Below are 25,218 nucleotides of genomic sequence, written 5' to 3' on the forward strand. Positions count from 1 at the left end.
GTGCGCAGGACACCTTGACGTGACGGGTTGGTTAGGGGCTTCTTCGGGTCGTTTGGTTAAGGCGCTGCTGTGCCAACGCTTGTGCGAAGCTTGCAACTCGTCCTTGAGTAATATATTGCCGCGCTGGTGCCATATATACACGCTTCAGACGCTCCGAACGTCTGGTCGGCGAATGCTTATAAAGCTAACCCGAAGTTATGAGTACCTGGCGCTAACCTTTGGTCTTTCGCGCTTGAAACCTACCAGGCTAGAGGGTCTTCGTTATTTCCCAGATATCATTTTTAGACCGACCATCTGCACGAGGTTCATATGTCTTGCTGATAAATGACTGTGTTAAGAATTCTGTGAGATTCAAGTGAAAAGTGAAAGGGAACGTTCAACTGGGGAGGGAGGGCATCAACAAAGCAAACATGCAGAAACGTAAAACTGGTGACAGTTTTATTCGTTGCACAACAACGCCTATGCGTTCTGTTTGTGTTCTTGTTGAATGTCAGCATAGGTGCCTCATTTACGCATGGCTGTAACAACTACTACTTTAACAAAAAACCCTCATCGGTGCGAGGTTCGGAAGAATGATATTGCTATTTATGTACCGGAGTGCGGTATAAACGATACCTTGTTTCAGTACATCAGGCTACGAGGTAGAGTACCTTTTCTCGCTTTTTACCAAAATTTTACTCTGAAGTTAAAGGTTGGTAGCAACACCGCCAAAAAGCGAAAAGGCGAAAAAGTGGCTACAACTCCTCATCCGTGAAACATTAAAGTAAGAAACATTTGCGAAGACGTCGACTTGAACGAAAATATATTCAAGCAGCGAATACCTTAAGCTTTTATCAACAGATATCTGCAATGAGCACTGCTTGTCGCAATGCAGACAAAGTAGAAATCATTAAATCCCCCCCCCCCCCCAATCAAAGCTAAGGTCGCACTCGCATGTGTGTAGTCTTCGACAGGAAGAAAGCATATACTCAATGTTAGTGAATAGCTACAGCAAATGCACGCGTTTACTAGATTACTATGTATTTTACTACTTTCTCGCTCGTTCTGTACTAGCCAGTGGCTAGTAAAGCCAGTAAGTGCTGCCTTTACTAGCCAGAAAAACTTCTTAGTGGTTTTTACTAAGTACCTACTAAGCCACTAAAATATACCTCGTCTGGCCGTGGCCTATTATGCTGTGATCGTGACAGTCTCGGGCAAAATTGAGATAAACAGTAGTGTTGCTCATTATGTTAGACTAACAGTTACGTGCGACGTCGTAGCACACGTATATGCAGAGAGTAGGCTTTAGAAATTTGTGCACAAAGCTCTGATTATCCAACCGAATACATAGGTGCTCACCGGCGCAACATGAGCTTTCTCAAACTATGGCTATAAATACTCTTGAAGTAGCGCTTTGAGTAAGTGCCGCGTACATATGTAGTACATTCTTACCTGGAGTCAGTACGCCCTACTGTCCCTGGTAAGCATTACGTACATACACCCTCAATTTATACCTTAATATGTAGCAAAAGTACGCGGTTCTCTTTATTTTTCATATATATCTATTATTTTACTTCCCTATGCTTTCACAATACCATCGACTTCTTATGTCAATGCAAGCGCCACTTATAAATCGAATAGGCCCCATTGTATTGTTGCTAATTATAATTCAGTTGCTTTAGTAACTGCACTACCGAGGTAGTATTTAGTCAGTGCTAAGATAGTACTTCTTTGCTAGCTTCAGCAGGTAGTAAAGAGAGAGAGAGACAAAAGTGAAGGAAAGACAGGGAAGTTAGCCAGTGTAAATACTGGCTGGATACCCTGTGCTGGGGAAAGGGGGAAAGGGAATAAAAGGAGAAGGAAGAGAGAAAAAAAAACAAGAAAAATGCACACAGTAACGCGATGTTATGCGCAACAATAGTCAAAGGCGGTCGCACAATTCACATGTCCTTAAGAACTTGAGCAAAGCCCTTAAGGCCTTGAGTGCCGAAACCTGTCTGGACCAGTGTCCTAGAACTTTCTCGTCCAGTTTTTCGAGCGCGGTCACGAGCACTTTTCTTGGCACATTGTAACGTGGGCAGTCACAGAGGAGGTGCGCGATCGTCTCTTCGCAGCCGCAGGTGCCGCAAGCAGGGCTGTCGGCCATTCCAATGCGGAAGGAATATGAGTTCGTGAATGCCACGCCGAGCCATAGGCGGCACAGAACTGTTGCTTCCTCTCGTGGCAACCCTGGTGGAAGACGGAGTTGCAAACTTGGATCCAATCTGTGAAGACGTGTGTTCGTGAATTCACTAGTGTTCCACAGAGTTAGCGTAAGCTCGCATGCGAGGGAGCGAAGACTTGTGGCTGCATCTGTTCTTGGCAGCGGTATGGTTATAATCTGGGCACCATCATTGGCCGACCGGGCAGCGTCATCCGCACTGTCAGTTCCCAAAATTCCGCAGTGACCCGGTATCCACTGGTAGATGATGCTGTGTCCCTTGTCGATTGTCGATTGCGTAATGGTGGAGTAGTCGGATGTCTGCGACTGATTGCACATTTGGTCCGTGGTTGAAAGGGGACAGCAGACAAAGGCAGCAGGTAGTAAAGCTACCAACCGTCATTTTACTATCTGCACTTACTAAGAAGGTATACTGCTTTTTGGGACAAAAGTAACGTGTTAGTATTTAGTTAGTGAAAATGACGACCGTTTTTTTTTAAGAGTGATACGCTACACATTTGTGAACAGGCATTGCACGCACGCCATGCTGGGAAGAAATCGACAGCGAATTCCGAAGAGGAACCGAGCAAAAAGCCCGCACTCGAAAGAAGCGTCCGCCTTACCGTGTTTATCCGGATGGAGGAACCCCGCTGTAATGCCATCGGACGATTGAGGAGGACGCGGCAAAACTTTCCGGTTGTCAGGAGGCGCGAAACGGGATGGCTGCCTGATCTTCCAGGCAGCAGTGCGATTTCTTTTTGTTTTTTTAAGAAGGCAAGTCTCGAACACGCCAGTTGTTTTGTTTCTTTCTGTGGTTTGTTTCTTCTTTCTATTTTAGCGCTGACCGTCGGAACACAGTCTGCACGGCGTAGAATTCTTCGGTAGCCCCTTTCGGCCGAATTCTTTGGCGAAATCGACCAGCAATCGGCAGTGAAGTGTCCGTACATGTATACGTGCTCCCTGTCACGTCGGGCCGACTCTCGCCTCATTTTTATTCATTCCATATTCGCCGCGGCTTTCGTTATCTTGCGTAGCGAGTCTTGTACTCGACCGGCGTAGACACAGGCCATGTTAATCGGCCGTCGCATCGCACCCCTGGTCTATAAGCCTTTTTGGTATCTCTTCGGGTGGAGGGATACCAGAGCTTGTGTGCGCTCTACGCGCCTGATTGTGTCATATTTATGTAGCTGATAATGACTCTTTGCTACGCTTCTTAAGACGTCACTGCAGGCGCCGAGCTAGGGTCAACAAAACGGGCCTGTTTGAGGAACCCTTCCCAATTATCGATATCCTGAAAAGAAAGAAATATTTAAGGCGTATCAAGTTGCTTACGACGGAGGCAGTTACAAAGCCATTAGTCTTATTGTAGGCGCGACTGTTTCATTGCTCAATAAGGAATCGAATGTATGGCAGATACAGTTCGTCGAGATGCGAGAGTATACCACGTCCTTTTCTCGCCTTCGACATCAAGGCCATCGACAACGTTCCTCCTCTAAAATGCTGAACGCGGGCTTGCGTTACCGTTATAGCTGTGGCAAGTGCAGCTTGTTTAGTTGTTGATGAGAGTATTCGATAAGACTCATGGGCATTGTCGCCTGACCGGTCAATTGAAGTGCATCGCCTATGGCTCTCATTGGAAGGCAAGCACCACTCATCGCGCTGCTCCTTGTGTATATAATCGCACGGACAAGCCTTATATGAAGCGCAGAGGTCAAGGCACTCGTCTATAGAACACGCTTTTGACGGCCATATCTGCTGCCAGAGCACAAGGCGCACCAGCAGGGCGAGAGGAGACGAGGCGCATCCTAATGTAACCGCAGCTGCGCGTGGTCACATCCAGCCGGTTTCGGACTACGTGTTGTCGTTAATCTCACCAGAACCGTGCAGGCGTTCTAGAAAAGTGTCTGGGCCTCCGTACGAGCATAGTCTATAGTGGTACTCGGATGTTCAAGGCACGAATTGAATTCGAGAACATTGTCCGATTCGATGTCTATACTCTCGGTTTTATCTGCCATATTCCCCCCTTGCAGGGTAGCTAACCGGAACTACTTCTGGTTAGCCTCCTTGCCTCTCTATTCATCTTTTTCTCTTCTTTTACTATACTGTATGCATATGGTATCGTGCAGTGGTCCCTTACTGTCTAGTGGAGGACAATGGGGCTGCCTCTTCAACAGCCGCATTCATGTATTGTATCTAACGGCACATTTATGCGCTACGCATGTTTTAGTGCGAGTCTTTGTTGACAGCTTTGCACTACAATGCATCTTCACGTCTCTGATCATGGATACGCTGTCTGGGGACCTAGCGCAATGTGTCACGAAGGCCTATGGCGGCGTTGCACTGGTGTAATCATTTGTTTCTAACGACATTTCTGCATCCCGACACAAGGCTTGCACGTGGCATGCAAAGGTAGAATTGACTCAAAGTAACTCGTTTAATTAACTTTGCAATATGAGTAAAGGGTTGATTGACATTTCGACACTGCAAACACACGCTTTATGTATATGCCAAGAGTCGAATTAGGTGCGTCATGGATCGTCTGGCAATGTGTGAAAATTCCATGTATATCCGACTGACATCTCCGCTATCGCGGCAATGGTTCACCATTGTGTCAGTTTGTGAAACTAGACTGGATCATATAGGGGAGGAAATAGCGATAAAGAAGGCAGCAGTGCGAGGAAACGGGCAACATTTTAAAGAAACAGAAATGTCATCGGACCCGCCGCGGTGGCTTAGCGGCTATGGTGTCGCGCGGTTAAAACGAGGTCGCGGGATCAAATCCCGGCCGCGGTAGCCGCATTTCGATGGGGGCAAAATGCAGGAACGCCCGTGGCCGTGCATTGGAGGCGCGTTAAAGATCCCCTGATGGTCGAAATTAATCCGCCCCCCCCCCCCCCCCCCTACGGCGTGCCTCATAATCAAATCGTGGTTTTGGCACGTAAAACCCCATAATTCATTCAGAAATGTCGTCAGTTGAACGTCTTTATGGGACGTGCTCAAAGCCTATACCTACACATGCAACACCTGTACCGTACAAAACTGCTCAAAAAGTCAATAAAAAGAAATATGGAAATGAAAGACATAGGCAGCATCAACCAAAATTTATGTCTGAAGTTGGTTAAAACACGTTGGCGGGCTAGTTGGTTAGAATTCATGGCAGTGTGTATAAGCGCGACTGGACGAGGACGAAGAAAGAAACAGATACACAGACACAGCGCTTCACTTTCAACTATAGATTTTATTTTCGCACGCATCGATAAATATATACCGTGCGAGCGGAAACAAACGTAGGAAACGTGCTATGTTTGTTTCCGCTCGCACGGTATATATTTATCGATGCGTGCGAAAATAAAATCTATAGTTGAAAGTGAAGCGCTGTGCTGTGTATCTGTTTCTTTCTTCGTCCTCGTCCAGTCGCGCTTATACACACTACCATGGTATGTCTGAAGGCTACATTTTTTTCCTACATTGAGCTCAAAGTCACAATGTCACAAATTCTAAACCTCTCGTGGTTGCCCACTCTTTCAAGCGTAAAGTTCAAGGCGCTCTGTTCAAACCCTTTGTGGGAGCTGTGCTGCTAGATGCGCCGCTAGATGACATTAATTCGTTCTGTGCGAGGATGCTTTGCTCAGGTCACCCGTGATTTAAAAAAAAAAAAACGACGGTATAAGAGACAAGAGACGTTCGCACGAAGCCCCTCGATCGAAGGCACTCGACTTTCAGAGCGCAGCCAACGCACAGTGTTGCAAAAGAGATGTCCCTTCTTCGCAGCCCTTACCGGACGTGGCAACTCGGCAGTGTAAAACGTGACACATCGCTCCTAGTGTCCCTGGAGCCTCGCGGAAAAGTATCGACCAACCGGGCCCGCATGCATTATTCACTCCCTTCGCAGCACGGAACCTGACGCCTCTCGGACACGGGCATATTGTCATGCCGAGGCGCTGCTCCCCCTGTCTCTTTGTTGACGCGGATGCTGCGGCCGCGCCTGTATAGCGGGCCGTCCCGATAGCGTGTAACGGCTGCAAGAGACGCCGCCGCTTGCTCGGGTACAGCAACGCGGTCTGTAGCACATGCGTTGAGCAGTTGCGTGCGACCGTTTTTTCGGCGAGCTCGATCCGAACGTTCCTCTGACGAGACGGTTTTAGACGCGGTGCGCTGCTGCTCACGTCTGTTCGTGCATGCAGTGCGTTCTCCACGTCGGAGCAGCACTTCGCCCGACGAGCTGAATGTGGTGTTCGCGTTGTGTGATTGGCACTGTGGCCGCCGATCCAGTTTTGGGAGCCCCTCCGCGCGAAAGGCATGCAGCGGCAGCGCCTTGTCACCCTCACGTCTCGGCTTCTGGGCATTCCGTTTTGAGCCCGAGCATTTACGCCTTCGGTGACTGACCAAGAATAAGAGGGCTTCGCGCAAAAGGCGCGGTAAAAAAAAAAATGTGCGCAAGAAAAAAAAAAGTTAGCTCACGTGCCACCAAGTGGCCGGCGTGGGTTCCAAATATAGGCCAAACCTCTCGCGACCGTCGCGACGGCGTGCACTGTTCGGCGCGTCTTCTTCCCACGAGAACCGGGCTCTCTGAGCGACTCAAAGCCCTTCTTATTCGAAGACGGTTGTGAAAAGCAAGCATAAATGGACTTGCGTGGAGAATTCGGGTTCCTTTGAACGTTTCCTGCATCTGCGTCGTGTCGTCGCACGACGGCCATACGGTGCTACTGTGGGACTCCGCCGTTCCGCGAGCATATGGGGCACGGGAACGTGTACAGAACCGAATGCGCTTGGCTCGTCGTTACGCTTTAGGCCCTCAGTGTGAACATTGGCGCCGGAATGCGCCCAAGTCAGCGGATATGCGAAATCCCCACTGTTCTTCCGGAGTTTTAAACGGCTCCAAACCATAGTTTGGCATCAAGATACGAAGGGACTTATCGAACTTACTGTCCGTTAGCCAATGGTTTTGGTTATCTTGGTATACATCAGACTAGTGTAATCTGTTGAGTTATCTGTGTCTCCTCCTATGAGGCTGACGCTTTTTTTTAATGTATACAGAGACGTTTATTCCAAACATGCAACACATCATCTCAAGAAATACGAAGCAATAAAACTGAAAAATCACGTGATAATATTTACACCTTGTGTGGAATTATATTACTCGGTGCTGGGCTGCTATATCCTGAACATTTATCTGCCGACCTTGTCTGCTATGACTATATAGCTGGAGGGCGCCCGCATCTATTCGTATACTGATTCTGCAATCGGCGTTGCCATATGCTGAACGCCCGCATGTTTCTTTACTTCACATAGTATTGGATTCCTGTCTAGAATACCACTCCCGTTTTCTTGTTGTTAGCTCGCAGACGCCGACAGCCAATTAAGGAAAAAGAAGAAGAAACAAACAAACAAGGAAACATAACACTTGGAACTGGACTTCATCATCGCCATTACACAGACGTCTTCTCGGCCGCTTCTGGACAGCCGTCGCCGCGGTTCCGAATTCCCACGTGTTCGTTTCGCCACTCGCAGTTAGCAGCCACTCGGGGGACCCGTTCCAAATTCCTCGTTTTCTCTTCCTCCCATCGCTCGCGTCGCAACGCTGACTCGCTGATTCGCTCACCGACGCGTCGCTCGTTCTCATTCGCGCGTGACACATTTTCTTTTGCCCGGCTTGTGTGCACATGCACCCCCCAAACGCCAGCCCCCGAGCCGAACCCTCCCGCAGCACGGGCCGCACGAAGTGCCTGCAGCAGATCACCAGGCTGGCCATGGCTCGTCGTCGAGCTGCCTTTTCGTGTGTGCGCTCTGGGCGTTTTCCAAGTCGCGCTGCGAGGCCAGCCCGTGGGCTCGCTCTCAGTTTGCCACGTCGTCGCTCCCTGGAAAGCCCAGGTATATAGGAACCGCAGTCCGCATGTACACAATCTCACACTTACGCACACGCGAGCACGCGCAGTACTCTTCCTCGTATTAAGAAGCTTTCTCCTTTTTTTTTGGTTCTTTTTTATTCGTTCTCACCTCTTCCCATTGCCTTTTGCGTTTTTCTTTTCATTATTGCCCCTGTACAGTAAAACGAAGTGTGAAGTGTCCTACATTTCTTTGCTGACATAATCCCCACCGGCGCGCCAATTTTCTACCCCCCGCCCCCTCTGCAGCTTCTGCTTATTCATTTTTGGGAGGCGGCGAAGCTTCGTGCTTTTGTACGTTGCCGCCACCAGCAATTGCTTGTTGCGTGCCGTGGGGAACCGACGCTGTGGAGCCCACCTCGTCAATCATACACGCGAAACGAGTCTGGAGGGATGCGTTTGCCAAGGGACGAGCTATAGCTCTCGCTAAGTCATCGTGAGCGTCTAACGTTGTTGGTGCGGCGTCGTATATATAGAGCGCGAAGGCATGCGCAGCAATCTTTTTCAAAGATTAGAGCCGCCGATGAGATTTATAGGTTGTTCCCTGTTGGTGACACTGACGCTGGAATTAGCTAAATCCGCTCGTTGCCTCCGAGAGGTGTTCGCGCTCCTAATGGACGTCGAGGATGTTAATTTATCGATCTCGATGAAGCTGCTTCGCTTACGCGACCTCCTTTTACTTGGATCTCTTCGTTGTTATCTTGGAGCCTAATATTATCGGAGCACGTTTTGTGGGAGTCCAGCTCCTGTGCAACGCGTCACTGCTTTTGGCGAAATGAACTACTCCGTTAGATTCGTGATTATCATTTGCACAGCTAACGCCTATGACACACCATCCCTTCTGTAAGTACGTCTGCGGACTGCATATATGCTACAGAACAGTGTGCGCGAATAGTTTCAAAAAGGCGCTAAAGTCAGCAATTTGTGAGGCCTGTCACCGTTTGACTCGCTCCATTCCCATGTATATAGCGTTTGTTGCTCCAACCGAGCTGCAGCGTAATTCCTGCAGGATATTCCAGAGTATATCTAAACGTAGTCACCGGTGAACCAATCAAGACGACGTTGGAAGTTCCGGCATCGGCTCAAGTAGAGCTGCAGTCGAAGCTCGTATACCCCCCCCCCCTCTCCCCCCCAGCATCGTCTTGATTCTAAGACCGGCACACGGTACGTGCCAGGTCGAAGTATGTCGATGAAGCAGAAGGCGATAAAGAATGCATGGTAAGCGATAGGCTTGCTGCAGTAGGTAAAATAACATACAAAAAATGAATGTCATATAACATATGTATATATGTTCCATTGCCTTGATGATGTCGGCAAACATTGCAGGCAAACGTAGGTTGATGTAATAATAAAATAAGCACTTTTTCTTCCTGTCGCAATATAGGTAATACCCTTCCTCCAAAAGAAGACGGTTACTATTCTTTATCAGTCGTTTATCAGTTCAAGCTTCTGAATATACGGAATACAACATTCGGCTCTTTCGGACAAGGCGTGAAAGTCACTCGTGATCTTCGATTTGCGTTTTTCGATATGACTTTGATAGTTTTAGCCTGCTACCAGTAAGTCATAACTGTAAATTCTTTATTTAGTTGTCAGCGAGATAGATAAGTGTTGGAGAAGGTTCTACTCTTTCTCCTGATGTTCGGAATTCTGCCCATGAATGATCTTCAGGGACGCGCTGTGCGGTATGCGAACGCGTCTGACAAAAGGCTGGACGAGTCTCGACAGAACCGCGACGATGCTGCCACAGTCGCGTACTACATAGCATGGCTCTTTAGTCGCGAAAAGATTAGGCGTACCCAGGAGTTTCAAAAACGCGAGATACTATTGGCGAACGCTCGTGCACGGCTCCTTCGTAACCTTTACCACGCGAGCAAAAATTAAATATAGGTGCGCGCTGTCGGAGCAACCGTCCATTCACAAACGAGGACGCGCGCGCGCGTATGCATACACTGTACGCGGGTTCCGCAAGTCGTAGGGCGCAGTGCCCGCCAGCTCTGAATGCGACACAGGCCACCACCCTTTCCTTCTTTCTCGTCCATCTCCAGCCTCCGCCGAGCGGATCTATATATACGCGCGCACCCCAATGCATGTGCCCACGCCGCACGCTGTTGCGGACCCGTGCCCCGCGGCCGGGGTTGGGAGAGCGGGTCGGCGCTGCCGGCGGAAGCGTATTAAAAGCGGCGCGTGCTCGCGGGCCGCCAATTGGCGGTCTCCCCTTTTGTCCGCGCGGCTCAGTTCAATGGCCGCCGGCTGCGTGGCGCGGCTGCTTCGCTGGTGCGTGCGCCACACACTGCAGTAACGCCCGCATCGCACCACGTGCCCTGGGCCTCCGGGTACACAAGAGATGGGGGCAGCACGATTGGATGAGGAACGACCGGCTGAGCCGAGCGCCCTTTTTCTTCGCCCGGTCGGCGTGACAAAACGCTCGCTTTGGGATCCCCCCCCCCCCCCCTGCTTGACTCTCTGTATGTGTGTGTACTGCGCAGACCGGGAGAAGGAAGCGAGCCTCCCCCTTTGTTTGTTTAGACAGGCCTTACGAGTTCTGGCCGGGGTTTCGCAATCCCTTGCACGAGCGCGCAGCGTCTGGCGAGTGCTTTCGGTTCAAGACCCGCGGCCGCTGGACGTGCATGACCTGGGAACCACGTGACTTCTCCGCGGAGCGACGCACGCTCCGCGTTCGCTGATTTCGTGTCAGGCATCGATGCAGTTATTTCGTTGCTGCCCGCCTGATCGGCCCTTAGTTTACGCCGACGACTATATGGGAGGGCAGGAAACGCGACTTCGTAATCACCATCCGGACAAAACGTCGTTGTCGCAAGCAGTCGTTGTCGTTGTCGCCCGTCACTGTTGGCCGCCCTGAACCTATGTCTCCCCCGATCTCTGAAGAGGGAGAGAAACAAAGAAGAGACGCTCGCTAGTCATGTTTCCGTCGGCACCAATCACATAAACCATGCGAGTGTATACTTTTCTTACTTTACGGGAAGCGATGGCACAAACTTTAACGCAGAGACTTGCATACGTGCGACCGCCATGTTTTGTGTCAGAATCATCGAGTAACTGGCTACGCGTTGCCCTGCTTCTCTTTTATGCGGAGACGAGCAAGTATCTCTGCCTGCGCGAGGCTTCAAGCGCGCACCGCAGAGAGAGAGAGAGAGAGAGAGAGAGTGTGTGTGTGTGTGTGTATGTGTGTGTGTGTGTGTGTGTGTGTGTGTGTGTGTGTGTGTGTGTGTCGCGATTGGCAGTTCTATTTATCTATTTATTATTTTCTTAATGATTGGCAGTTAACACGACGAAGAGCGCGCCTTCTGTGGTGTTAATATTGTTGCTTTTTATTCGCAATCGTGGCTCGTTGCACTCCGGCCGGCGGGGAGAATGTTAACGAACGCTCAAAGAACAGAGATAGACGACGGGACGGGCTACGAAGAGACGACGAACGTAACTCGACCCCTTGGCGTCTGGCAAATGTAAAAGGCACGTCCAACGCTGCTCGCGCTGCTTCTTGCTGTTGATCGTGCCGCCACATACCCGCTGCGGGCATCTTCGGTATACGCGTCCTCTCACACGGCTGTCTGGGTCTGCGGCCGACCTCAACGGGGACGCCGACCCGCGCCGTGTCGCGCAGATCTTGCACTGCCCGCGGTGTAATCTGAACGTCGCCCTGGGGCCGAGAGAGCGAAAGATGCGGGCAGCGAGCAAGTGAAAGAAAGCTGAAAGGGAGAGCTTGCTTCTTCTTTTTTCAACTCTCTTCTTTCATTTTGCTTTGATACCGAGCTCGTTCTTTCGGTGGCTGCGCAGCTCGGCTCTGTATGCTTCAATCGCAGACTCGAAAACCCGCCGACTTAAAGTGGTTTCCGAGCGAGAAGACAAGCAGCGTTTCGAGCGGAATGAAATAGAGAGAGAGAAAGAGAGTGAAGCACGCCTGAGAGCAAAGATGAGGTCATCCCTTCGAAATAAACGAGCGCGCGTTGTGTCCGACATATCAGTGCCGTGTTCCAGATTACACGCACACACTCTGAAAGGCGCCTCTTGGCGCTTTGCTTACATACGTCGAAAACTGCGGCGCCCCGATCGGCGATTGGTGTGTATGGCCACTTTCTCTTCTCCTCACAGCGCAGTGCTTGGGTCTCGCATCTTATAAGAGTCTGCTGCATGGTTTCTGGAGACGCGTTTGTTTTCTCACTATATCCCTATGTCGACGTTCGTCGATGGGTGTGTGCTCGGGCGAAATGAAAGAGCGTTCTCGAGCTCCTCCTGTCGTGCTGCAGTCCGGAAGGATGCGCTTCATCGGTTCTCGAACGCCAACGGTCACAGTGTTCACTTTTCACGATGCCTTATCACTTCATTGCTCGCCCCTCCCCCTCTCCTTGATGGCACACATATGCTTACGTATCGCCATAGAGTAGGGGCGCTACTTACGAACATGTCCTTGTGTATAGAATTTCCTCAGACAAAGTTATGTATTGACGGAGGCATATAAGCTACTTAAGGAAAACGCCAGAAACCGATAAGGAGGATTGTGTCGTATTATTGCGAGACGCTTTGTGGCCTCGAGAGAAACGACTCGGCACTTTCGTTTGCAGCCGGACATGGATTCGCGAATGTCACCGCACCAAAGTGTCTTCTCTGAGCCGGCCCCGCTATAGTCAATAAAATAAATGTGACTAAATGTACAGCTAGCGCCGCTGCTGTATAGGTAGAGCGTGAATGCGCGACGTGACAAGGTCGAAACGGCAGCGCGATGCCGGTGCGTGCACGCCACCGCCCGGTCAGTATAGATGTCCTAATCCGACACATTTCAGGATGAAACCGCGGGCGCGCGCTCTTTTTCCCTTGCAGCGCCGAAAAAAAAAAAAAAAGAAAAAAAGAATGCTGCGCGCCCGAGCTGCGCCGGGTCGATGTGCTAGTGTGTCACTGAGGCCAAGTTATGCCTCTCGACAGTACGGGCCGGGGGCGCCTCCCGAAAGCTGGTCAGCGGGGTATATATATACACCTTTGATAGAAGCGGCGAGGGAGCTAGCAGGGAGGACATGCTGCAGAAATTTGAAGCAAATACTGCAGCGCACGCTGCAACCTATAACTTGACGCCGTTGGATGATGCAGAGCCTGTTCAGGTGCATGTATGTTCTGCTATATTCTTACGCACACACAATCACGCACGCATATATATATATATATATATACCTGGACGACGCAGCGTCGTGCCTCTAGAAAGGAGGATTGAAAGGCTCGTGCAGGCGGGAAGTGAGAGAGGCAGCTTTAAGAGCGACCAAAACGGGAAACCAATAATTTGGGAGCGACTGCTTGCCTCTACGACGTCCGACCCCATGGCTCCCGTTCGCTTTTTTCTCTGCACAGTGGCTATTTGTTGCCTCCTCGATCGAGTCGCTGGCAAAGTGGGCAAAATGACGCCATATCACGGATATATCATTTACTTTATTTCTTTCTTGTTCACTCGTCGCGGTGGCCGAAGAATGGCACGTCTATTTGTACAAGTGCGCTTCGAGAGGACTGTGAGAAGCAAGGGTTGAACCCGTGGAGCACTTCCATGGGGCGCCCCAAAATGTAACTAATCCAATGCGTACGTATATACTCCTGTCGCGTATACTTCTTCCTGAAGGATGCTGCGATTACGAAGGGAGCCGCGGCTGTTACCCGAGAGAAGGGCTCGATTGGCCGTCTCACTTCAGTTCCTAGTCCTGCTTTTTAGTTTTTTCTACGCATAATTCTACACGTATAGGAGCGCTTTAATTTGCTGTTGTCCTCGCACCTTCTTTTACGTCCATATATTCTTTTACACAATTCAAGCACTCTTTTCTTTCTATTCCCCTTTCCCTCGCACCCGGTGTAGGGTAGCAAACCGGACGCTCGTCAGGTTGACCTCCCTGCCTTTCCTCTCTTCGCTATCTCTCTCGCTGCAAGCACTCTATATGCAGGGTGTACTTCTACTACTGATAAAGGAGCGTTAAAAGGGCCCTGAGCGACCACTCGGGCTTGGTGAAATAACATATATTCCGCCGGTAGCATACGCTGCTGTGAACATCTCAGCAAAGTTTTTGCTTTCGTACGCGGCGCGTGGAGTTTGCAAGCGGATCGCGAAGTCACCTTTCTCTCAAACGCTCTCTTTTCCACAGACGCTCCTCTTGACGCACTATTTCGTCATTCCCTCGGACGGCTGCTATTGGCCGATCGCTGACATCACGCTGCGCTCGGCTACATGGCGTAGATACCGCGGCCGCCGCGGGGTGCCGCCACGACGCGATGGGCTAAGCGCACTGCGGCTTGCTGAGGACAACCACGTTTGGCTTGTGTTTAGCGAGTCGTAGGCACCAAAGGCGGAAGTCGTGGCGTCTACGTCAACATCCAAAATGAAATTTGAACTGCGCGCCACGCTGACATCTGGAAGGCAGGTCGTTGTTGGCACGCCCCCCTGAGTCGTAGCCTTTGCAGTGCAATGCATTGAAGAAGGAAAGTGGGCAACACGGAGACCGTGGTTGGTTGCCAATAACTCCGCTTCTTTGAACGCATTGAAGTACTTTCTACGGCAAATTATTTCTGAAATAGCCTACTTTCACTTCCAATTCCTTTCTCCACTTCGATAAACGTGGTTCAGTGCCCATTTGAGAATAGGCTTCAAGTAAGACAAATGCATCTTCTGGGAGTCTTTGAGAAGAAGAGAGGGGTGGGGAGCGTAGGCACTGTCACATACTTGCGTCGTTCGCTGCAAAGTCTACTATGAAAACAAGAAATTGAACACCGGAAAGCTCGAGAATACTTCGACGATGAAAGTGGAGTGGCCGGATGCTGACACCGATGATTGCTGTGTCTTTTTTGCAGGAGTATATCGAAAACTTCAGAGTGATGAACTTGCTCTTGGACGTATTCACAAGTGTCATTACATTATACGTGGTGCGTTTGGCTGGTTTGACGATAACGCGGCGCTATATTAGAACAGGAGCTGGTGTCAGCCAGTTAGTAAGCCGATCGCAAGCCATCGCGCTCGCCTCGGCGCTACATATATCCCTCGGTGCATTCTTCTGAATACTTCCTAGTGGATTGACAGGTGCAAGAGCATGTCTCCTAGCAATACATTGACTGTGAATATGATATACCTTACACTTTCGTCTATGCAAACGTGTCGGGCTAATACGTATTCCCGCATTTTACGTTTTTTCTGCGATTTCCGGATACTCGCAACGACGAGCTCTCATTGCAAGTGCCATTTCTGTATTTTGATGTTTTAGCTCAAAGAGTAGCTTTTATCACACCGGGATAAAACGTGAACACGAGAAAATGAACTATGTAAAAGAGCTACCATTTCTACACTGTTGTGTTTCATTCGCAGAGGCTTAGCTTTCGGGCAGAACACTCTTAGAACCTGGCTACGCCACAATCACGCATCTCATTCTGAAGTAATGAGGCGTAATAGGTGTTCTTTTTCTTAATATTATCTCTCTTCAAGGGGGTGTTTTGCAGCTGGAGATGGCACCAGGTACTCTACGTCTCTTAATGCACTGATGTGCCTAAAACAATGTAAAACTCGCAAGCGAAGAATGGAGTAAGGAATATAATGACAACAGTTCTAAAAGTCGCATACACCACACAACACAAATACGCATAAAGAAATGGTCGTTCTTATTCTCTCTTCACGTTTCATTCCGGTGTGATAGTGCATGTGGAATCTATCTATCTATCTATCTATCTATCTATCTATCTATCTATCTATCTATCTATCTATCTATCTATCTATCTATCTATCTATCTATCTATCTATCTATCTATCTATCTATCTATCTATCTATCTATCTATCTATCTATCTATCTATCTATCTATCTATCTATCTATCTATCTATCTATCTATCTATCTATCTATCTATCTATCTATCTATCTATCTATCTATCTATCTATCTATCTATCTATCTATCTATCTATCTATCTATCTATCTATCTATCTATCTATCTATCTATCTATCTATCTATCTATCTATCTATCTATCTATCTATCTATCTATCTATCTATCTATCTATCTATAGGGGCACGTTAAATATCCCCTGATGGCCAAAATTAATCCATTGTTGCCCACTACGGCGTACCTCATAATCAAATCATGATTTTATCACGTAAAGCCACAGAATTCAAACCTATTGTATGTATGTACCGTTTTCTCTTCACCCCAAGACACACGCGAAGCATGTGGTGGCTGTCCTGAGCCCCACAGAGGCAACAGGGCCTGCGGTTCGAAGCACCCCCAAGCAGCACGTACGAGAGGCAAGGACGCTCGAAATAACGTGCTGGAGCTCTCCTCGAGGAAGGAGCGTACAGCGGGGAAGGCGCGAGCGGGGCGGCTGAAAAGGAGATGATGGAGGCTCCAGGGTGGCACCCCTCGACGATGGGCGCCTGGGCGCGTTTTCAGGAATGTAGGTGAGGCCCCGGGGCGGTTCAGGGCTGGAGCATTTCTGAAGAAGCGCTCGGCTGACGCCTCGGGGGGGCTGGTCCTGGCGCCGCGACCACGTGACCGCTGACGCAACCCCCAGGGGCCAAAACAAAAGCGCAGAGAGGATGAAGCGTGGCACGACTGCTGCCTTCGGCAGAACGTGGCAAGAAAGTGAGAACAAAAGAAGTTTAGGAAACAAAGCGCGAAAGAGAAAAGATGCGAGAGCACCAACACACTGTTTTCTTTTTCGGGGCGTGTTCTGTTTCCGCCCTCCCCTCTGAGAACGTTGGGAGAGGAGGCACAGCCCCGCGCCGCTAATAACAGCTCATCTGCGCGGCTGGGCAAGGTCAGCGGGCATAAGGAGTCCAGAAGGCTCTCTTGCTTTGTGCATGTGAAACGTACATGTGAACACCCGTGGGCCCTGACAAAGAGTGAGCTAACTATAATATTTCCGAGAAAAAAAAAGACGGATGTGTAGGTCTGCTGTTGCAACTGACAATGAACACTCTGTCCTTTTGGAAGCCAACACAGCAACAATACTTATACTAACAAGGAACTTATGAGGAAAACGAAGGAATCGAAAATGAACAAGTATTGTTTCCACCTAATGCATGAGCCTCTGTATGCAGTGTGTGCTGTGTATGCGCATACATTCATCATACGCGCACCAAGTGTGGTCCTATCATTCGCACAACTAACGCACAGCTGCAGCTGACGGCAAAATGCGCATGCAAAGGGCGGGAGAATTGGATTTTTTCTACAAGTACAACCAGGCGCAACCTCATCATCATGTGCCTCACTATGGACATCTGCTCCGCAGCTCTACGTAGATATTGGTCGATGATAAAAAAACGAAGTAAACCCGGTGCTAAAGAACGAGTGGAATGGAGATGCGGCATAGCGGGTCACAGCCAGCGGGGTTTCTCTCTGGTGAGGTTGAACAGGGGTGCCCGAGGCACGATGCGGCCGCCACGGATGAAAGGAACGGAGCTCCCAAAACGCTCGCCTCGCTGTTATTGGGGCCTCTCTCTGCTCGCGTTATTAGGCCCGGCTCGCAGATATTCGTCCCATCCCGCGGTCAGCGTGCAAACGCGCCGTGGAAAACGCGGTTTCAATTTTTGGCCCCCAGGCGGGGCTAGTAGTCGATCGACGGAGGCGAGGCAGAAAGCGGATTACGGCGAGAGAAGGGCATCCTCATCCTCCACGAAGCGAGCGAGAGAAAGAGAGAGGACGAGATTGGATTTTTCGGAAAGAGATCGCGAGGGTGAAACGTAGTAGAGGGGCAGCGAGGGAGCTACGGGAAAGAGGGAGGGCGAGGCGCCCTCGCGCAACAAGTCGTCCGCAAACGCGAGCGTGCGTGGCGATTGTCGGCCCGGCGAGATCGCCGCGTGAGGACGTGCGCGTTCCGAGTTCCCGCTAGCGGCGAGCAGCAAGCAGCCAGGTGTGTCGCGCTCTCTCGAATCCGGCAGCAGCGACGTTTCTGTGTGCATCGCGCTCGCTCGCTCGCTCACCTAGTTTTCTTGTTTTCAGCCTCGCTGGGGCTGCTGCTGTGGCGCGGTGTGCTCTCGGTGTGGTTCTGGTGCCGCGCTGTGCCCGCCCCGTTTTTGTCATCGCCGCTCAATTTGCTTGCGCGAATCGACAGTGTGTGACGCTGCGCGTGACAGTTGCCACGGCTGACTGCCGAACGGCTCCGCTTCCAAGGCTTCCCTTGCCGATCAGTGCTCCGCTTTGCGTGCCCGGCGCGCGGACCCCTCTCTGGGTCTTGACAGAAAATCGTCTCGAGTCGTCAAGGGCTTCCAAAGAGAGGTATCCACTGCGCGAATTCTCTGTAAGCGGGTCTCGGAGCCTTCGGATTGTTCGATCAGCGAGGCTTCTGCGAGAGGCCGTTTCCATCGTCCCTCCAGAAGGCTCACCCAGTGTCGTCTCGCCGGGACTGTGTTTGCCTGTCGTAAGCTCCTCTCGTTTTGTGACACTGGAACGACGACGTGCTCGCCGCAGAGGAACCCCAGCGTTGTGTACCACCATCCGCGGATTCATAAAGCCTGCCCGTCCAGTATGACTCAGCCGCTGCAGCGCCGCTCCGAAGGTGAGATTCTGCCGCGATAACGGTGCCTTGCCACTGTTTCTCTCTCGGTAGATGTGCATAATGTTACCCTCCCTTCCGATATACTGCGCGGGTGCTCTTGAGAATACAGATTCTTTCTTCCTTCTGAAAAGCGCAATGGAAAACTGATGCTGAGACTTTTTTTTTTCTTGGAATATTTCCGCATCTACATCGAAGCCTTTCTTACCATGCCACTGTCACCACTATCATTCAAGAGGCAAAAAAACTCGTGACGTATCATTCAGCTCTGCCACGGATAAGAAGACAATCAGTTTGCCTCATCGTGTCTGTCCCCCTATCCATTACGTATACACAGAGATACAGGAACAGGAGCCACTAGGCTTTGTACGGGCTACGTCGTCAGTTTGCATGCAGTACCGATTATCGCTGGAAAAATACCGCCTGTAGATAACGAGATTCGACAGTGCGCGAGCAGTGTTTCAATGGATAACGTACCGCCTTGTTTACATTGCGGATGCCAAAGCACGGCGGCATTTTCTCCCGCGATAACCAGTATCGCGCTATACGCGGTCGCGAGCCAATTTAAAATTTGGCGGGGAGTCACGGTCCCAAGCCGTTCCCGCCCTTTTTTATCGCGCCAAACTCCGGGAAAAGATGCTCGCGCGCTCCTTCGACCGCCATGTGGAGGAGACTGCTCTTGAGACGCTATTGAGGAGGGTCCTGGCTTTGAGAGGAAGTGCGCGTCTCTGCTCCAGCTTTTTTTGGAGTCTGTTTTCTTTCGGTGTTCTTCCGTTTCCGCTCCCGAACACCCCCCGACCAGGACATATGGAAGGCGGGCTGCGGGGAGTTGTCACAGAAATGGATTTATAAAGAAAAACCCGAGCAAGCGCACTAAATATCGGAACAGAAGCATGGGCCGCGCCTCCCCAGGTGCATAGATAGAACCGCCGAGCGGTGGGAGCTTACAGTTGTACTGGACCTGCAGCCAACGAGTTTTCTCGCCTTAGCTGTCTACTCTTTTGACGAAGACAATCAGATACAGAAGACAACACGAGCTATTGTTGTGAGTGCCGCTTGTCCTGGTGTTCTTCTCCCGATGGGATCGTTTTAGTTTGCTTTTTTATGTCTTCTCTAAACGGGAGCCAGTTAGCCCAGCCAAAGTAATGGTGAATCTTTCTACTCGACGCGTCTGGATTATTATTATTATTATTATTATTATTATTATTATTATTATTATTATTATTATTATTATTTGTGTAAGCATATCCAAACACCACAAAAAGACACAAAAGTCGGCTAGCAATTGTCTCCTTCCTAGAGGACACCACCCCCACCCGCTTGAAGCGCTGGGGAAAATACAGTCAGGATGGACCGGTGGACTAAGCTTTCTGATAAGTCTGTGCATGTCTTCGGAGAGAACTGACACCTTATTGGCGGGCAACGTGGAGACAAACCTTCACCCCCTTCTCAAATTTGAGGCAATGGTGGGGAGGCAACATTAACATCGGCCGAGGACAAATCAGTGCGGCGTCATGGTTATCTCGCTCTTTTTTTTTTTTTTTTTTTCATGCTCTCCGCGTATTTTGCAAATATTTGGGCGTTCTTTCTTTTTCGCCGGGGAATCGTGCACAAAAATTGCCAGAGGACAGCTTATGGTTATTTTCCAATCTCGTATATATTTTCATTTGTCAATGCCCAGAGAATCTGAGTCAGCCTGGCATTGCCATAATCCGTGACGTTGCAAGAAACTGGTGACGTCGCCACTGTGGTTTCGTTTTAGTTTGATCCAAGCTTCAATTGTCGCTAAACGCGACCTGTGAGAGTTTCGGAAGGTCAAGACGCAGCGGGCTGTGTCCAAGCAATTATGCTTTGTCATTCAGGATCATTTGCGCGCCTGTGGTTCGCAATATCCTGTTAATGTGGACACGTTGGATCCGCGTGCGTTTCCGTGCGTGTCGATATAGAAACCGCAGGATTGGCACTTCGTGGTTATCTGCGCCCGCTGATCGTCTTCTGCCGGCGAAGAAGCACCGTAGTGAGATCGCCAATTTTATCTCGCAGTATCCGCCCATGTTCGGTTAGCTTCTGTGGTTGCTTTGAGTATCAAACGTCAAGCGCACACGGCCACTTGCCTCGTGAAAGGTTACTCTATAGTGCATTCACTTACGAGCCCCAGCGTAATACAGGGGAAAAAAAAACAAGAAAAGAAAACAGAAAGCTATTTTTTCTACAGCTACACGCGTTCACGTCACGCTGACGTCAATGCTCCATGATAACGCTGTGTGTCAGGAACCGCGCAATCGAGTGCCGATAACATCGCTTGCTCGATATTTTTGCCCCCTTGTGATTCCGGCAGCAGGATATCGGTGTACTTAAATTGGGAGCTTGGCTGTGATCACGCTGCTGCTTCTCCACTATTCAGCGTTTTATGCACGTCCGCGTGATATGCGCCACGTCGAGGGAAAATAACCCGAGAAGTCATTGATTATCAGTAATGGGCGTGACATGTTGCGCCATCTTCATTTATATCAGGTTGATCGTTCCACGAAATCTAAAAATGCAGAACACGCAGAACGACAGGTACTCGCGAGCTTATCTACGCATTTGCTTTTTTTTTTTTTTCCTCTTTCGTTTTTAATTCATCACCACAGTAACCGTCGCTTCTGTCTCGTTTGCACTTAATAATGTTGGGGGTGACCCAGCAAATTTGTTTTTTACCCGTAAGCCATTTATGGCTCATGAACGCATGACGGCTTGAGATCCTTATTGCGAGATATATCGCAATGATTGCATTTTATGTGTGCTATTAACGGACACGACCGCGTACTCAGCGACTTCTTCGAGTGGGTGGGCAAATTGTTATACTTCCGATCTGTCAGATACGTGCCTCCGTTATATGGGTGCACGACCCGGCTTCGACGGCAAAGCGGACGCAGCTGGCGCATAGCGAAGGGAAATCCCCCCCCCCTTTCCCCTCAAACCTCCGCCCGCTGCCTCTTTTAAAGGGACACCCTCCCCGGCCTCCCTGACTTCGCCCAGTTGCCTGCGCGCTGCAGCGCTTTTTGCTTCTTCTGTTTTCTTATTTCCATCCGTTCCGTGTTTTGTACCTATTGTGTTTTCTTTTTCTCGGCATCCGCAAGCGCAACACCCCTTCCCCTCTTCGCCACCGACAACTCGTTTCCGTGCACGCATACTTGGCGACCGGCACACCGTGAACGGTCATCTGTTTTCATTATCGTCGCCCAACAGCGCCGGCCGTTTCGAGAACGCGCCAGACAAGGACCGGCCAGCTCTGCGAACCGGGGTTGTTGAGCCAAGGCCCCGTGTCGCGAAAAGGAAAAAAAAAGAAAAACAAGAAACCCGAGGCCGATGGAATATGGAACGGTTTCTCTTTACTACCTAAAACCAGCTTGGCGCTAGTTTTCTTTCTTTTCTTCTTCTTGCCTTTCTTTTGTCCGGCGGACTATTACGGAATCCCTATTAAAAGCCCGCGTAGGTAAATGAGAGGCTCACTCCTGCAAGTCACTGGTTTAAATGAAAAATCCAAAGCATAGCGGAACAATGCACCTTCTCGGTGTATTCCGTGTTTCCTGAAAGCTGCACTGCCGCGAAGCTGGAAGCTGTCCCTTTGTGAACTGAAACTTCCTACACACCGCCAATCACGGTAAAGGGTACAGTCGATAAAGGGGTGAGAGCCGTAAGTAAACACCTGCTCAGTGAGTAGTAGTACACGGCTGTCGTCGCGGTAAGAGCTGAACCGCGATAACAAGGACAGAACCCATTACGTAGTGTTTACTTCTGCGCTGCCGCGACAAAAGAAAGGATGACGTCGTCGCTTCAAAAAGGAGAAAGAAAGAAAACGCGTTGCAAGATCCTGTACGTGAGGCGCTTTTCGGTAATGTCGCCACGTCTGACGTCATCCCGCTCGCAAACACTGCAGCAGCAGCCCCTCAGCGACCAGCGGCGAAGCAGGTGACGTCGGCGCGAGGTGTTTCCTTGTGACGTTCTCCGTCCTGGTAGGTGGCGAATCGGGATAGCCCTTTTTTATTTTCGTTTCGGCGACGTAAACAAGCCGCCCATGTTAGACTCGCCTCCTATTTCTCTAAGACTAGCCGCAAGTAGCCTTCATTTAATAAACAAAGAAACGATTCAGCGGCTCTCGTTTCCCTTCTCTCGGAATGGACCAGCTTCTCGTTTAAATGGCATAGCGCGAGCGGGCTGTAGCGATAACTCCTGTTTTATTTCCATCCCTGTCGGTCCCACGGTTTCCACTGCGTCTTCCCCGGTTTCTCTCTCATTGCATTTTAACTCGTCCTCTCCGTACACGTACGTCGTCTCGATTTCTCGGTTTCCTTTCGCTTTCTCTACCGGACGCATCCGGTCGGCTAGGGTGAGAGATGATAAGGACTGCTCGGCGCACAGCAGCGTCGAGGCGGTGGCGTCTTATAAGGTCTGCCGAACGTCGCGCGCTGCGTGCAACGATGGCGAAGCGAGAGAGAACGTATAAATGCGCCGAGCATTCGAGCCCCGCGCACACCTTGCCCGACGGGCGTGAAGCGGCGACCGGACGCGTACGCAGTCGTTTTCTCTCGCGACTTCGTTCCCACCGCGGGACAAGAGTATACGCGTAGATCCTGCCGACGGGCGCCCTCGGGCACTTCATATCAAACCCTGCCGCTTCTGTAGCCGTCGTAAGTGGCTGCCTCTGTGCGAGAAAGAAAAGAGAATCACCTCGGGGTGGGTCTGCCTCTGCAGATTGGTGACATATCTATCGCAGCGCACCCGGAACGAAATGCTGCGGCTTTCTTTTCTTTTTTTTTTTTCTTGAGTGCGGAACTTGCCTACCTCGTAAGAGAGCCTTCTGTGCTGTTTGCACGTTGGCTGTTCGAGGGAGCCGACTCAATGGTCGCTCAGTGGCCGCCTTGGCACGGTCACACTTTGTCCGCCAGCAGCCCGGTGCGACGTGCGCTGCGAAGCAGTCGGCTTTGATCACCTTGATTATGTATTCTTTTCTGTCCCTCGCTTTTATTTTGTTCTTCTGTTGCCGCAGCCGCTCTTCTCGTAGTGGCTGTCTGCGAACTGGTTCGGTTTCTTGCAGGCGGAACCCCCCTGAACGCGCGGAGACACACGCTCCACCCCCCCCCCCCCCCCCCCCCCTCGCGATCGCGCTTGCCGACAGCAGCCGCTCAGAGAAAGCTCTCTCGTTCGAATTGACCATTACCGTATAACAGCGCAGCGCTATGGAAACTGCGGCTGGCCTCCGGCCAGCCTGCCAGGTGGTCCTGCGGTATAGTCTCGCTGCAAGTTCCTTATAATATTCCGGAATCGCGTGGAGGTTCGCGTGAGTTTCATTTTTCCTGTCGATTCGTTGCCACTCAGCTCCTTCGCGCGGCTTCGTAAAATAGCTGCCACTGTACGGCAAGGTCGCTTGAATTTCAGTTCTGAAAACGAATTCGCTCCGAACTCTGCAGCAGTGAGTCATGCGGGTGTTTCACGGGTTGTGTGACGATTAAACACAGTTGTGCATTTTTTTCTTCTTTTGCGAAGATTTATTCGGCGCTGTTTAAGTTATGTAACTGCCGCCGTGTACTCCAGCTTTGATGTCCAATTCACTGTGTAGTTAGTTTCACGTTCGTAGAACTGCAGCACCTTGCGTCCGGGTCGCGCGTATTTGTGCTGTGACGTGACTTGGCTTCACCTCCGTGCTACTTGTCAGGCGTCTCAGCTGCGGACAGTCCGGTTTCTGCGCGCACGAAATGGATTCGTGAACGCGGCGTACAATTAGTCCGTTGCCATGCGCATGGCCCTCGCAACGCCATGGTGTTTTTATTGAGTCAGCATACGCATGTTTAATGCCCGCCTACAGGCGCATGGAGAGATATCTACGTAACGCTCCCTTCTCTATAGGTAAGCTAGAGCTTTCGCTCTCCTCATGTATATATCATACGTACGAGGAGAGGGTAGGAAGAGAAAAATGGACGCGTCCGATAATGGCGGCAGCGGAGCCGTGCCGTCGGCATGAACAGAAATAACGCCCGTATCTATGCCCGCCCTCGGTTCTACGCGCCGTCGCGCTTAATTTCGGGGCTGGGACCGTGCACCCCGTCCAACCTCCTCCTTCTTACCCTAGAGGAGTGTACGAGGGTCTTGGGTGCGCCTTGGCGGCAACGCGAGCACTAAGGGCGCGCTGTGGCTATTACATCTTCGGAAACGGAAAGTTCATGCGTCTTTCTTTCATTTCTCTGCCCGTATCTGCGCGCGTTCATGTCGGGTGCGAACCTACCCCGCATCTAAACACGCATGGAGGCGCGACAGCACGAGATGAAAATGAAGCCCCTGACCGGGGAGGAGAAGGCCATTGCGCCCGGCTACGCCCATCCTATCTTACGTGCACTAATAATAATAATCATAACACTATGTATCTGTCCCTGTGGTCCGCTATAGTCTTAAATCTCGAGTTGCATGCGTTCAAGCTCCGATTTAGCGTGCTTCATTGATTGCACTTTGGCTTGCGTTGCGCCGCGTTTGCCGAAGCCGGCATCGAGTGAAGGATGTTATCATCTCTGGGAGCCTTTTTCCTACATCGCCTATGAAGAAAAAAAAAAAACTGCCCCTCGGTGTGCGTTGAGTCAGGCGCGTTTATTAATTAAGT

General features: G+C 50.5%; 1 protein-coding gene across 2 annotated transcripts in view; it reads left to right on the forward strand.

The window, feature by feature from the left end:
• The window catches only part of LOC126522754 (uncharacterized), a 690,505-nt gene that overhangs the window by 486,191 nt on the left and 179,096 nt on the right, over positions 1 to 25,218 (forward strand). The window lies entirely within an intron of this gene.

The sequence above is a fragment of the Dermacentor andersoni genome, chromosome 6, assembly GCF_023375885.2.
Source record: "Dermacentor andersoni chromosome 6, qqDerAnde1_hic_scaffold, whole genome shotgun sequence".
Classification (NCBI taxonomy): Eukaryota; Metazoa; Arthropoda; class Arachnida; order Ixodida; family Ixodidae; genus Dermacentor; species Dermacentor andersoni.